The 16,594-nt window shown below is 40.7% G+C and overlaps 1 long non-coding RNA gene across 1 annotated transcript in view; it reads right to left on the minus strand.

The window, feature by feature from the left end:
- Positions 1-16,594, minus strand: part of LOC146356295 (uncharacterized) — an 867,031-nt gene that overhangs the window by 231,672 nt on the left and 618,765 nt on the right. The gene's annotated exons all lie outside the window — the stretch shown is intronic.

Raw genomic sequence — 16,594 nt, forward strand, 5'->3', positions numbered from 1 at the left:
TCCTCCAGTGTGGAATAGAAATCGACGTGGTGGGGGGATGCCTTCTTAAAATGCTGCCTTCCAACTGTAATTTTTTAACTGCTTCTAGAAAAGACAGTGCAGTTAACCCATGTAGCCCTAAAAAGTACAGAATTATGCCTCCAGTTCTGGGCTGCAGCCGATCGTTTTTTATTACAAAGATATGGGGTAGCAAATTGCCACAGCGTCTTCTTCCTCATGAGGCCATCTTTGCTTCCTGGAGACTTCCATTGGGTGACCTTGTTCTCATTCTTAGGGTTGAATCCAATGTTAGTCCTACTCAGGAGACTTGAGTCCCATTTGTTTCATTGGGTCTACTCTAAGTAGGACTGATATGGGATTCAACCTTTAGTTGTTAATTATTTGAACTTCACTTTTGCAAGATCGAAAATGCTATCAATAGGCTTTTGAAAATTGTTTGCTCGTGTGATTACATATATACAAACAACATAACCTAATGTTTTATTTAAGGGTGCAATCTTATGCATGTGTAGACAGAAAAAGGTCCTGCAAGTGGTTGGCTGAGGAATGGTGGGAGTTGCAGGATATTTCTGCATAGAATTGTGCCCTAAACCTCTTTTTAGTGACATAACTTAACATATTTTGTGCTTTGATAATGGATGTAAAATAATTTTATAGCACTGCTGAGATTGGCCAAAATAAAGAGATCTGTTTTACTCCCCCCTTTGCTGTTGCTTTTTTAAATTGAGTGTCAGAAGTCTCCAGTTGTCTGCTGTGCTGGAGTTCCATCACTCTGTGGGTATCAGGGATCAAGAACATCAGGAACAGCATCCAATGGATGTAAAATAATTTTATAGCACTGCTGAGATTGGCCAAAATAAAGAGATCTGTTTTACTCCCCCCTTTGCTGTTGCTTTTTTAAATTGGGTGTCAGAAGTCTCCAGTTGTCTGCTGTGCTGGAGTTCTACCACTCTGTGGGTGTGGTATCAGGGATCAAGAATATCAGGGACGGCATACGCTTAAAAACACTTGGGTTTGGGGTTAGGACTTGGGTTTAGATTCCTGCCTGCTTTATGGGCGTCAAAGCCATCTCATGACAAGGAATGATTCTGGCATATGGGACAGGATGAGGTCGGTAGGGTTCCCAGCCACACCAGACTCCGCAGACAGGCTAACATGTTTGCTAGCACAAAAAGCCAGTTCAAACGTTTTGCAGGTATGGAGTGGGCAATTGCAGTTGGAGCCCCAATGTGAGAATGTTTGAAGAGCCAAGCAAATCCAGAAGAGCTGTGCTTGTTGAAAGAAGAAAACGCATCAGGCAGAAATCAAAAGCCCTCAGGAATCAGAGCTCCACGGCCCCCCAGCAACATGTGAAACTGCCTTAGGTCTCAGACCACGGGTCCGTCCAGTCCAGCCTAGCCTGCACTTGGCAGTGGCTGTCCAAAATCCCCGCCCTGCTCCGGGAGGTCCTTTGGCCTGGACATGCTGGGGAGTGGATTTGGGATATATTTTTAAACGCAGAGCATCTGCTGCGCCATGGTTAGGGCAGCGCCTCTCATCCTTGAGGCTCCGTGTGGCTTGTAAATGAATCATCGAAGTCACTCTCCCACCTTGGGGACTTGGGTCTAAGCCTTTTGAGGTGAAGTTTGTATGGGTGAACAGTCCTGAGCGCTCGCCCCCCCTCACTTTATTATTACATTTATATTCCCACCTCTCCTCCTCTTGCAAGGAACCCGAGGCATCTTACATGGTTTATGCTCCATTTTAACTCTCACAACAACCCTGTTAGGCTGGGAGTGGGTGACTGGCCCAAAGTCACCCAGTGACTTAGGCGTAAATTCAATTAAGAGGTGAATAAATATAGGAGGATCAGATGTGGTGAACATTGGTTGTTGTGTACATTAGGTACATCTGGTTGCTTCTACACAGGGTGAACTGATTTAAATCAAGGCTATTTGAATCAAAGATTGACATTGTTATTTAGATCAGCAAGAGAACGTAAGAAGAGCCCTGCTGGATCAGACCAAGGGTCCATCTAGTCTAGCATTCTGTTCACACAGTGGCTAACCAGCTGCCCACGGTAAACCCACAAACAGCATCCTCCACCTAGATGGAAATGTCAATGCAGGGCACAGGTGCTGTGAAAAGGGCATTTTTTTGTTAAGCATAACTAGACAAGGAATTTTTAAAAACCCTTCTAATTTCATACTGCTCTTACAACATCTATGGTGCAATCACACGTAGAATATTGTGTACAGTTCTGGTCACCACACTTAATATATTGTAGAGTTGGGGAGAAGTCAACTCAAATGATCAAGGGGATGGAGCATCTCCCCTGTGAGGGAAGGTTACAACAGTTGGGATTGTTTAGCCTGGAAAAAAGGCGAGTGAGGGGAGACATGATACAGGTGTTCAAAATTATGCAAAGTGTGGAGAATGTGGATAGGGAGACATTTTTCTCCTTCATAATACTAGGACCCGGGGTCATCCCATGAAGCTGATTAGATTCAGGACACACTGTGTGAAGGACTTCTTCACACAGCATATCGTCAAGCTATGGAATGTGTTATCACAAGACGTAGTGATGGCCACCAATTTGGATGGCTTTAGAAGGGGGTTAGACAAATTCCTGGAGAAGGCTATCATTGGCTACTAGTCCTGATAGCTGTACGCTGCTTCCATATCGGAGGCAGTATGTCTATGTACACCAGTTGCTGGGGAACATGGGCGGGAGGGTACTGTTGCACTCGTGTCCTGCTTGGGGGTTTCCTGTGGGCAGCTGGTTGGCCACTTTGTGAACAGAATGCTGGACTAGATGGACCCTTGGTCTGATTACGAGGGCTCTTACGTTGTTTTGACTTCGAACAGGGCAGCAGTGTTAGCTGAACTGGCAAAGTGGTATTAATGCTTCTCCCTACAATTGACCCTTTAATTAGTAATTTCCTCCTTGCTCTTTGCTTTTTAAGTGGCATCTGCCCCTTTAATTAGTTGCTTCCTGTTCATTGGGACAGCCATGGCATGCCTAAAAGGGCTCTTAATTATATCAGTTCTTTTGTTCTCTGCCCTAGGGGAGAGGGATTAATTACTACTTTCTTCTTTGCAGCCAGAACCCGTGAAAATTTATACTGAATTAATGAGCAAGATCGGTATTGTTGTATTTTGATGAGGAGTTTAATTGTCTTTGGAACCACCATTGTGCAACCCCCCCCCCCATCAAACAAAGATTTCAGAAGTCAAACACAAGTCACACACACTCACTTTATTTTACAGAATGTTACTTTCCTGTCATCACAAGCCTGGACAATAAAAAGCTAGAGGCCAAGCTGCCTCAGCCACTATACTAAAGGAACTTAACACATAAGAGAACAAAGGAGAGGCATTTTGGGGACAGAGGTCAGGCCCCAAATTTACACAGGGAAAGAGATGGGACCTGATGCATATTCACCCAAGCAAGGGGCTGCTTGAAATTAGGATTCTATTTTTGTCCAGACTTGGAAAGATACAGCTTACATGCCCCACAGGGACTATGTCCAAATGAAGTTCCTAAAATACCAGTTTTTTAAATGCCACAGGACTCTTTTGTTTGTTTTTTAAAGATACAGAGTGCCCCTCCCACCTAATACCTTCCCCACACCCCCTTCAGACCTCACAAACTGTCTACCAGTATCCCTGATTCCAAATGGCTATTTATTTACTGCTTACTGAGTGCTGTACAATCTGCTTTCTACCTTTCGATCACTCACTGGCCGGGTTTGCAGGATCAGCAGGGGAAACAACATCCTGTAGCCTGTTCTCCCACCCCTATGTGTGCTGCTCACACACGTGCCAGTTGCCTGATTACCTGTGCGGCAGGTTGTCATCTGCAAAACATGGCCCCTCCAGGAAATTCCTGACTTGTGGGGCGGATAACTTCCTCCTACAGAAAATAGAGGAAGGAACTAGAGGACCAGCTATCCTTGACTTGATCCTAACCAACAGACATGACTTAGTGGGTAAAGTAGCAGTTACAGGAACTCTGGGGGAAAGCGACCATGTTATACTTGAGTTCTTGGATCTAAGGGGAGCAAAAGCCTAGTGTAGCCAAATGCGTACCCTGGATTTTAGGAAAGCTGATTTTAATAAACTCAGAACAATGATCAGTAAGGCCCCATGACAAGCGACTTGACGAGAAAAGGAGTCCAAGATGGGTGGGAGTTTTTTAAAAAGGAAATTCTCAAGGCACAATTACAAACAATTCCAACAAGAAAAAAAGGTGGAAGACAGATGAAGCCAATGTGGCTTCACAAAATGCTAAGAGATGACCTGAAAACAAAAAAGGACACATATAGGGACTTCCGGTAAGGAGCCATGTCATCCTGGCAGTGACTTGTGGGGCTCAGCAGGTCGTTTCTTTCAAACAGCTGTCAAAAGGTTGAGAAACCCTTTCCCCCCCCTGGAAAATAAAGGGGAAGCCTGCAGTACCATCTGGATGAAATCTTAGAACAGCTGCCTTTGCGGAGGATGCAAAGGGGCTCAAAACTATGGTCAGTCGCCGGAGATGAACACCTACTGAAACGCTGTTTTGAAACTCTTAATTAAGAGAATATGAGGGCGTACTCCAATCTTAGTATTTGGAAACTTAAACTACCAGCAAGTACCACTTGCACAGCAAAAAGCGAAAGTATGGCAGTTGTATAAATCTAACCTGAATTAAAATCAAGGAGTTGCAGACTTTTACAAAGTGAATTTAGCTCAAGAGGTTCTTTCAAAAGAAGAAAAAAGGAAGAGTACTGAGACGGTTTGCATTTTTGAATAAGTATTACAGCCTAATTAACTTTCTATTTCTTTAAATCAGTGTTTGAAGGTTTTAATGTTTGAATTTGTATGGCTGAAAGCTATGTTTTTGTCCAGTTGCTTCTTTCTTCTGCATGACCTTGAGAAAGTGACGAAGCCAAAATAAATAAATCTTTGGCAGAAAGCCTGGAATAGGTTGGAATCATATCAACTGACTAAAGAAGGAGTATTGCTGACACCTGTTGGATGTTAAAAGACCAGCAACTTATAAAAAATCTTTCTTCTCTTCATGTTCTTTTTTTTTAGGTATTTTTTTCTCCTTTTGATATTGAGAGAGATCTCTTTTAGCATTGGAGGATCAATAACTTACTGGATATCCAGATAGATTAATTTATAAAGGAAGTAATGAAGAAGATAATTGAATGAGTGCTATGAATTTGGATAAACCAGCAAAGGATATCAGAACAACTCGTAGCAGAGGGAATACCTGGGAGATGCCTACAGAACAACTAAGTAGAAATACGAAATCCAGGAAAGGCTCTCTAAAAGAGACTCCGACGGGAGCTACGAAATTATCAGTGAAAGCAACATCTATAAACAAGGAAGAGATACCTGAGCAGAAGCACGATATACAAAAGATGGCCTTGGATGAACAAGCACAGAATATTATAGATGCTATAAGCAAAAAGATGGAGGCTTTTAAACTACACATAGAACAAAGGATGGGCACTTTTGAACAACGAATAGAACAAAGGATGGGCACCTTTGAACAACGTATAGAAAAATGGATGGAAAGGCAAGTATTGGAAGTAAAGGAGGAGATTAAAGACACATTAAATCAAAGAACAGAAGAATTTAAAATAATGACAAACAGAGTGGAAGTACTGGAAAATAATGCAGAAATTGTAACTACGGAGTTAGAACGTGAGCAGGATGCCTTAGCTTGGTTTGAGCTTAAAGACAAGGAACGCTCTTTACATTTTAGAGGGGTCGCGGAAAGGTATGGCAGCGCAGAACCTGACCTCAGAATGGAATTGGTAAAGACTATAGCAGCCTTTTTGAGTAAAGAAGAGAAAATCATGGAAAAGGAAATAGATCGAGCTTATAGATTGAATTCGACATATGCAAAAACAAAAGGTCTACCCAGGGATATTATTGTCCATTTTGTAAAGAAAACTGCAAGGGATTCAATTCTCCAGAAACACTATAAAACTAAATTGAAGATGGTGGGCAAAGCAATTATCATCATGAAAGAAATTCCTGGAAGATTGCTGAGGAAAAGGAGAGATTATGCATTTTTAACAACAATCCTGAAACAGAAAAAGATCTTGTTTAGATGGGAATTCCCAGAAGGTGTGGTCTTCTCTTACAGAGAACAGAGATTTAAGCTGAACTCAGTTCAAAAAGCAAGAGAGTTCCTTCAAACTTATGGAAAAGATTGGACAGACCTACAACCTGATGTACAAGAAGAGGGCAGCACTCGGTGCAACAGGTGGAAATTAAGAATGTACCTTAATCTTATATTTTCTAAAAAATTGATTATAATTGTTTAACTTGGAACATTAATGGGGCGAATGCTCCTCAAAAGAGAAAGAAAATATTTTACTATTTACAAAAATTGAAACAAGATATAATATGCTTACAAGAAACTCATATTAAGAAAGAAGATACCAAATATTTAATTAATAAAAATTAAGTGAAGAGTTTATAACTATGAGCCGAAAAAAGAAAAATGGAGAAGTTTTATATATTAAGCCACATTTGGGGCCAGAATTGGTATTGTCAGATGAACAAGGTCGTTTTTTGGGAGTTAAAATCACACTGAATGGTGTATCAACGTTGATTTTAGGGTTTTATGCACCTAATGACCAAAAATCAGAATTTTATGAGGATCTCTTATCCAAACTTGTGAATCTAACTTTTGACAGTTGGTGTTTAATGGGAGATTGGAATGGGGTGATTGCACCTCAAATTGATAGAATATCGGTGAAAAAAATAAAGCGTAATCAAGGGAAATTACCTAAAAGTTTCTTTGAATTGATGGACAATTTGGCTTTAGTAGACGTATGGAGAGATAAAAATGGAAACTCAAAACAATATACATATTTTTCAGAAAGACATAAATCTTTTTCAAGGATTGATATGAGTTTGACAACTAAAGAGCTTGCTACAAATATTTACAAAGTACAAATTCTACCAAGATCATTTTCGGACCATAACCCTATATCTATGTCATATGTGAAAAGAAGCACTACTTTTAGATGGAGATTGAATGAAATTATATTTCAAAATAAGAGTATTGTGGATGACACTAAAAAGAAATTGAGATAATTTTTTGAATTGAATATGGATAAGGGAACATATATCTGAACAGTATGGGATGCAAGTAAGGCCTATATGAGAAGTTATTTTATACAACAAAACACACAACTGAAAAAGAAAAGAGAAGAGAAGGTACAAAATATTCTAAAACAGATAAAGGAGAAAGAAAAATTCTTAACGAAAAAACCGGAAAAGGCAAGTGTCCTCCGACAGATTAAATTACTCCAACAACAATTGTCGATGTTAACAGTTCAGGATATGCAAAAAAAATTAAACTTTGTAAAACAAAGAAATTTTGAATTTGCTAATAAACCAGGAAGATGGTTGGCCTATAAACTTAGAAAGGAAAAAGAAAAGAATTGTGAAAATAAGTGAAAGCGGATTAGAATTAACCGATAATGTGGCAATTCAGAAAGCCTTTTATCAATATTATTCAAATTTGTATAAAGGACAGGATGTCTCCCCAGAATTAATGGATAAATATATCCATAAACAAAATTTACCAAAAATTAATAAGGAACAAAAACAAATGATGAATGGCCCAATAACAGTAAATGAAATGGTGGAAGCAATAAAAATAAATAAATTGGGAAAAACTCCTGGACCAGATGGAATATCAGGATTATATTATAAGAAGTGTGAAGAAGAAATTTTACAACCGTTGAAAATTATAATGAACAGTATTTTAGAAAAGGGGGAGATACCGGAAACATGGAAAACAGGATATATAACATTAGGCTCAAGAAAATATTGCAGGAGTTTATATATGAGGACCAAAGTGGTTTCTTACCAAGGAGACAGATGAGAGATAATGTAAGAATGGTCTTGAATGTGGTGGAATATTTGGAAAAACACCCAGAAAAACAAGCAGCTCTCTCACCTTTTTAGCTGCAGAGAAAGCATTTGATAATCTCAACTGGAAATTTTTAATTAGAACTTTAGAAGAACCAGACTTTGGAGAAAACTTTATAAAATCGGTGAAATCGGTATATACCGATCAAAAGGCTCAAATCATTATAAATGGGGATTTGACTAAACCTTGTGAGATACAAAGAGGAACATGACAAAGTTGCCCATTGTCACCGCTACTGTTTATATTGCTTTTAGAATTACTGAACAGAGATATAAGACAATATGATCGAATTACAGGAATAAAGATTAAAAAGGAGAAAGTTGAGGGCTTTTGCAGATTTTGCAGTTGAGGGCTTTTGCAGATGACTTAGTGTTTATGATGGAAGAACCTTTAAAGGGAATTGAAATTTTAATGAAAAAATTAAAAGAATTTGGAGCAGTAGCAGGGTTCAAAGTTAATAAACAGAAAACAAAAATTTTAACAAAGAATATGAATGTTCAAGAAAAAAAACGTTGATGGATAAGACTGGCTTCCAAATTGAAAAGAAAGTAAAATATTTGGGAGTCCTTTTGACAAATATGAATTGTATGCTTTTTCAAAATAACTATGTTAAAGTGTGGAATGAAATTAAACAAGACCTATTAAAATGGGAAAAGTTACAACTATCACTTTTGGGAAGAACTGCAACGATCAAAATGAATGTATTACCTAGAATGTTATTTTTGTTTCAAATGATACCCATTATTACATCGGATTTACCTTTTAAGCAGTGGCAGAGAGATATAACGAAGTTTATATGGCAAGCAAAAAAACCCAAGAGTTAAAATAAAAATTTTACAAGATGTAGAGGAAAGAGGTGGTTTGGGATTACCAGATTTTAAAACCTGTTTTTCTGCCTGCTGCTTAATGTGGATAAAGGAATGGGTGACAATGAAAAATAGAAGACTTTTAGAACTAGAAGGACATGAATTGAGATACGGGTGGCATGGTTATTTGTGGTATGATAAAACAAAAGTGAATGTAGATTTTAATAATCACTATATAAGAACGACTGTATTAAGAATTTGGATTAAATATATATTAAGGTTCTATCAAAAAATACCACGTTGGATATCTTCACAAGAAGCAATGCATAGAAGAGAATTTGATAGCATGTATAAATGGATAAGATATAACGATTTACTGGAACTGTCACGAGGGGAATATAAGTTAAAATCAAGGGAAAACTTACTGGAAGAAAGTCATGTATGTCAGTGGTTTTCATATTTGCAAATTAAAGCAAATATGCTTTAATTTGCTGGATTTGAACAAACAGAATCTGAGTTTGAAACAGCATTGTGTACGAATGATGAGCATGTTATTGCTAAACTATAAATTACTGTTAGGGTATGAGACAGAGGATGAACAAGTAAAAGATTGTATGATAAAATGGGCACAAAATGTTGGTCATAATATATCAATGGAAGAGTGGGAAAGTATGTGGGGAAAATATTTAAAATTTACTTTATGTACAAGTCTTAAAGAGAATTTTATACATAAGATGATGTATAGATGGTATATGTCACCGTTTAAATTGTCTAAAATGTATAAAGGTGTTTCTGGAAAATGTTGGAAATGTGAAGATCAAGAGGGAACATTTTATCATTTATGGTGGACTTGTAAAAAAGCTAAAACATTTTGGAAACGAATACAGTCTTTAGCTCAAAGAATATTAAAGACTACTATAGAATTAAAGCTAGAAACTTTTCTCAGGACTAACAGATAAATATGTAAAAGAGAAGGGGGGAACCCTCTTTCTCTACATGACAACGGCTGCAAGGTTATTGTATGCACAAAAGTGGAAGAATGAAACAGTACCAACTGTGAGCGAGTGGATCATGAAAATGATGGAGCTGGCAGAGATGGCAAAACTTACTATTATAATTAAAGAAGAATCAACAACTAAATTTATGTTAGATTGGAAACCTCAGTCATTGACAACAATGGAACCAATTACCTGGGGAGGTAGTAGGCTCTCCCACACTGGAGGCATTCAAGATGAGGCTGGACAGCCATTTGTCAGGGATGCTCTGACTTGGATAGGGATGGCAGAGAATTCCGCCATGGATCTCGGTGAGGCTGAATGCCAGTGCATTCAGCCCCCCAAACTCTGTGGCGGAACGGCCTGCCCCCCACCCCCCCACGGATCCCCCCCGGGACGAGACTTACCTGGGGCGGAACTTCTGGGTGGCGCGGCTCCGCTAGCGGCGGCGGCTGCAGCGGCTGGTCTTCCAACCGTCTGCCGCCGCCGCCATTTCCAGTCTTGTTAAAAAAAAAAAAAAAGACGTGATAGGCTACGTAAAGATTTACGTAGCCTATCATGGCTAGGTTTTAAAAAAAAACACACACGACTTGATAGGCTACGTAAATCTTTACGTAGCCTATCATGGCTGGGTGGGTTTAAAAAAAACCCAAAACCGCGTACGCAAATGGCGGCGGCTACGGCCGCCGCCATTTGCGTTCTTTATTTTGGGCCATCTTAGGCTACGTAAATATTTACGTAGACTGAGATGGCGAAAATAAGGGGAACACAAATAGCGTCCGCTACGCTATTTGCGTTCCCCTTATTTTCGCCGTCTTAGTCTACGTAAATATTTACGTAGATTAAGACAGCAAAAATAAGGAATGCAAATGGCGGCGGCCATAGCCGCCACCATTTGCATACGCGGGTTTGTTTGTTTTTTCCCCAGAGCCCTCCGCAGCTGGAAATCCAGCTGCGGATGGCTCTGGCCTGGCTGGTCCTGGCCGGCTGCTCCGTGGAGCTACCGCGGAGTACAGCTGGTCGTGGAGGATTCCTGGGGGGAGGAATGGATCGCCTCCCCCCGTCGAGGATTCCGGGGGGAGGGACAGAACGCCTCCCCCCCCCCCATCAACATAGTCCGCAAAAGTCAAGTGACTTTCGTACATCCCTAGACTTGGATTCCTGCACTGAGGAGGGGGTTGGACTCGATGGTTTTATAGGCTCCTTCCAACCCTACTATTCTATGATTCTAAGTTGCCTGTGGTCATGAGGCCGGCCCGGATCTGCTGGTACCTGCAAAAAAGCATGATCAGCTGCAGTCCCAGTTGAAGTAGCCAGAGAGAGTAAGCGAAATTGGGACAAGAGGTAAGATGCCCGTACTCCTCTTCCTTGGCTGGCTTGCCTGCTCCTCTAGATGATGCCGTATGTCTCCCTGGGCCCTTTAGCAGAAGACTGGGATATTACTATTATTACTATTATTTCCCTTATAGGTCCCTGGTAGTCTGGGGACGAGTGGTTCCTCATTTCCCTTGGAATTTCTCCCCATTTCATTTCTCCCCATGTGTGTTCCTCTTCTGGGTTTGCCTGCCGCTCTGTGTCTCAGGGCTACCTACCAAGATTAGACACCACTAAACTGGTTCTGTCCTGCACCACTTGCAATCATAAAAACAGAATAGGCTGAAGAAAGTTATGCATATCCAAAATTATAACCAAATTTTAATATAAATGCTAATATCTCACACAAAATTAGAACAATTGATTAGCAGTCAAAAATGCCCATACATCATACATGGAGGCTGTAGATAGTCACAATGCTAATTTCCAAATCCAAGGATGTACAAATGCACCATACGAGACTGGTCAAAACGCGTTTGGGATATCGGTATTCTGCATTACAAAATGCATTACAAAATAATACATAAAAAGCGGTTTAATAAAACTTTAAGAAAGGAATTTTACACCCAAATATAGCTTGCAGCCTCTCTTGTACATGTATCTTCAATGGTTTCTTCTCTACGCTACAACTTAAAGGCTGTTACTGTGAAATTTTCTGTGTCTCAGGAATAAGGGAATCCTACACTCTCCAAGAATAGGTGTTTGGATTGATAAGTTTACCAAACTGTTAACAGCTAGTTTACAAGGAAAAGCAGGCAAAGTGCATGGAAATAAATGAGTATTTATTTCCATTTTAAAGTACAGTGCCCCTAACCCAACTCTTGGTAAATGCCCCCCCCCCCCGTTTGTGGATCTCATCTTAGTGATGCTTGCCCCCCGCAAACTACCTGGACTATATTTTCTGAGGTTCAGTGGTTGAAGCAATCTGACTACAAGCAAACAACTACAAAAGTTACATCTTTGGTGGAGGATGTTGTAAAACAAATATTTAAAACAATGCTATTTCCCTTGACCTTTGGACATGGCCAAAGATTGTTGCATGTGCGATGCTGCGCTTCCAGCAGATTGGGGTTTTGGGGGATGGGGGGTGGGTTTGGGAAGTCTTGAGCTAATCAGTAAGAAAGAAACTATAATAAAAAGGTGGTGCACAGAGGCAGCTTGCTATCCTGATCAAAATAAGACTTAGGCACCTCTGTCCTGAATTAGCTACAAAGAAGTAGCAAAGCATAGTGTTGCTACATTGTACATAATTTTAAATGGGGAAGTACTTTGCCCAGAAGATTGGAGGCTGCTTCCTGCAGCGATTTTGCAAAAAGCTCCCCCCTTACATATGGCCCACAACCAAGAACCCCCTACCCCGCTGCCCCTCCCTACTCTTTTCTAAAGGGCAACCCCTGTTTTTTGGCTTCCCAAGTGGTGCTTAAAGAATTATTTACTTTTTAAAGACCATTGAAGGCTTTACTTACAACCCTTGTGATTTCTGTTTATTCTTTCAAAAAAATTTTTTTTAAAGCTTACTTTCCCCCCTCAACTCTACACTCTTTTTTGGATCTAATTCCATTTTGGGAATTAGTGATAAAAGTTAATTCTTTCAAAATGATTCTTAAGGAAGGAAAGAAAGAAAAAGTTTTCCATTCAACTCTACCAGCATATACCCCCCCCCACCTTTTGGAATACATGGGGGGGGCGTTGATTGGATTACAGCACGGGATGTTTGTAATAGGCTTTACTTGGCAACCTTTGTGTCTGCTATGTTTAATGCCCTCCTTTCGGAATACACAGAGAATGAGGATTGGCCCCAGCAAACTTAAAGCATGTCTACCCTGAGGGTTGTTGTAACCCTCGCAACCTTTATTTTCTGATTTTTTCAAAATGTTTAATTTTGTCTACCTTACAGAGTTGTTGCAACCCTTGTGATTCTTACAAAAATGCTTACTTTGCCCCCCCACACACACACACTTTACCACCATATCCACTGCTCAGGCACCCATTAATACAGTTGAAAGGCTTAAGGCATAGCTACTGGAGATATCTTTGTTTACTGAATGTAGCAGGATCTTCTCTCTCTCTCTCTCTCTATGCCTGCAAACCTCACCCATTCCTGACTTGCTAATCGGAGTCTCCAAGCACCAGTTGCATTGTTCTACATGCCATCTACTTTTTAATTAAAATTTCAGTTTTGTTCCCTATGTTATTTTTTTCCCTATGTATCCCTACTACCAGCAACCCAACCAAGGAGAAGACGAGGATGAAACTTTTGAAAAGCGAACAGCCAATGTTTTAAGGAAGCATGATGTAGTAGTAATGGGGGACTTCAATTTCCCGGATATTTGTTGGGAGACAAATTCTGCAAAACATGGCCCCTCCAGGAAATTCCTGACTTGTGTGGCGGATAACTTCCTCCTACAGAAAGGAGAGGAAGGAACTAGAGGATCGGCTATCCTTGACTTGATCCTAACCAAAAGAGATGACTTAGTGGATAAAGTAGCAGTTACATGAACTCTGGGGGAAAGCGACCATGTTGCACTTGAGTTCTTGGTTCTAAGGGAAGCAAAAGCTGAGTGTAGTCAAACGTATACCCTGGATTTTAGGAAAGCTGATTTTAATAAACTCAGAACAATGATCAGTAAGGTCCCATGGCAAGCGACGCGAATGAGAAAAGGAGTCCAAGATGGGGGGGAGCTTTTAAAAAAGGAAATTCACAAGGCACAATTACAAACAATTCCAACAAGAAGAAAAGGTGGAAGACAACAGAAGAAGCCAATGTGGCTTCACAAAAAGCTTAGGGATGACCTGAAAACAAAAAAGGACACATATAGGAAGTGGAAAGAAGGCCAAGTAACAAAGGAAGAGTACAGGCAGGTAGCACAGAATTGCAGGGATGGCGTCAGGAAGGCTAAAGCTGAGAACAAGCTGAGGTTAGCGAGGGATGCTAAAAACAACAAAAAGGCTTTCTTCAGCTACGTGCATAGTAAAAGGCAGAGAAAAGAAATTGTGGTTCAGCTATTAAATAAGGATGGCAAAATAATAACAGATGACAAAGAAAAGGCAGAGGTGCTCAATTCCTACTTTGGCTCAGTCTTCTCCCAAAAGACGGTCTATGGCCCCCCTGGCAAAGGCGAAGTGCAGGCTGAAGGGGCAGGATTGCAGCTTGAGATCGATAGGCATATAGTCAAGGAACACCTAATAACTTTGAATGAGTTCAAATCTCCAGGGCCAGATGAACTGCATCCTAAAGTAATAAAGGAACTGGCAGAAGAACTCTCAGAACCGCTGTCTATTCTCTTTGAGAAATCATGGAGGACGGGGGAAGTGCCAGATGACCGGAAGAGGGCTAATGTTGTCCCTATCTTCAAAAAGGGTAAAAAGGAGGAACCTGGGAACTACAGACCAGTCAGTCTGACATCAATCCCTGGGAAAATTATTGGAGCAGATGATAAAGCAATCCATCTGGAAGCCCCTTGAAAACAATGCCGTGATTACTCGAAGCCAACATAGATCTGTCAAAAACAAGTCCTGCCAGACAAATCTGATTTCATTTTTTGATCAAGTAACCTCCCTTGTAGACCGTGAGAATGCTGTAGACATCATATACCTCGACTTCAGCAAAGCTTTCGACAAAGTGCCCCATGATATGCTGATGAGCAAACTAGCTCAAAGTGGGCTAGATGAAACAACAATCCGATGGATCCACAGTTGGCTACAGAATCGGACTCAAAGAGTGCTTATCAATGGGACCTTCTCCAACTGGGGGGAGGTAACGAGTGGGGTACCACAGGGCTCAGTCCTGGGCCCAGTGCTCTTCAACATTTTTATTAATGACTTGGAGGAGGAGGTGCAGGGAATGCTGATCAAATTTGCAAATGACACAAAATTGGGCGGGATAGCTCATACTTTGGAAGACAGAAACACAATTCAACGTGATCTGGATAGACTGGAGCACTGGGCAGAAAACAAAAGAATGACATTTAATAGGGAGAAATGCCAAGTTCTGCACCTAGGAAAAAGAAACCAAAGGCACAGTTACAAGATGGGGGATACGTGGCTCAACAACACTACAAGCGAGAAAGGTCTTGGAATTGTTGTCGATCACAAGCTGAATATGAGCCAACAATGTGATGTGGCTGCAAAAAAGGCAAATGCTCTTTTGGGCTGCATTAATAGAAGCATAGCTTCCAAATCCTGGGAAGTACTAGTTCCCCTCTACTCAGCACTGGTTAGGCCTCATCTGGAGTACTGTGTCCAGTACTCCGAAGTACACTTTAAGAAGGATGCAGACAAACTGGAGAGGGTTCAGAGGAGGGCAACAAAGGTGATCAGAGGACTGGAAACAAAGCCCTATGAGGAGAGACTGAAAGAACTGGGCATGTTTAGCCTTGAGAAGAGAAGACTGAGGGGAGATATGATAGCACTCTTCAAGTACTTGAAAGGTTGTCACAGAGAAGAAGGCCAGGATCTCTTCTTGATCATCCCAGAGTGCAGGACATGGAATCATGGGCTCAAGTGACAGGAAGCCAGATTCTGGCTGAACATCAGGAAAAACCTCCTGACTGTTAGAGCAATACCACAATGGAACCAGTGACCCAGGGAGGTGGTGGGCTCTCCCACACTGGAGGCCTTCAAGACGAGGCTGGACAGCCATCTGTCAGGGATGCTCTGACTTGGATTCCTGCATTGAGCAGGGGGTTGGACTCGATGGCCTCGTAGGCCCCTTCCAACCCTACTATTCTATGACTATGACTCTATGACTCTATGTACATAACAGCTATTGCAAAATCTTCTGTCTCTCAGGAATTGGGGAACTCCACAATCTCCAGGATTGGATGCTTGGATTACTAATTTTACCATACTGCTAATAGTTAGTTTGCAAGCAAAACAGGCAAAGCACATTTAAAATGAGAATGTATTTCCATGTTAAAATATAGTCTCCCTATCCCAACTCTTGCTAAACAGCACCTCTTGATTCTACCCCCACCCGTTTTTTTTTTTTTTTACAAAATCTTAGCAGTGTTTAAAGCATGTCTACCTTGAGGGGCTGTTATAACCCCTGTGACTTTCATTTTTATGAATTTTACAAAATGCTTAATTTTGTCTTCCTTACAGAGTTGTTGTAAAAGGATTCTTTTGCTTCAGATCTGAAATGTTGCAACTTTTGTTTTTCTGCTTTTTATAAAATGCTTACTTTCCCAACAGGAAAATGAAAGTCTTCTACACTTTGAATAATATAACCCTGTTGATCTGCGGGGTGGCTTCTACATCTCAAAATGGGAATTAATGATACAAAGTCACTTTACAGGGGTGAGCATACTTTTTTGGGGAGCCCTAGCAGGCTAGCAGCATTTTAAATGTGTCTAGGGTGAAGGACCAGATTGCAGGTAAGCTTATAGTAGGTTTTAAATATAAGAACAAGTGCTTTGCAAAAAGGAAGGAAGGAAGGAAGGAAGGAAGGGGTGCTGCTAAGCAAGACTAACACAAAACCCTCTAACAAAAGT

Source organism: Heloderma suspectum, chromosome 2, assembly GCF_057233095.1.
Source record: "Heloderma suspectum isolate Gila_16-S chromosome 2, 16-S_ref, whole genome shotgun sequence".
Lineage (NCBI taxonomy): Eukaryota > Metazoa > Chordata > Lepidosauria > Squamata > Helodermatidae > Heloderma > Heloderma suspectum.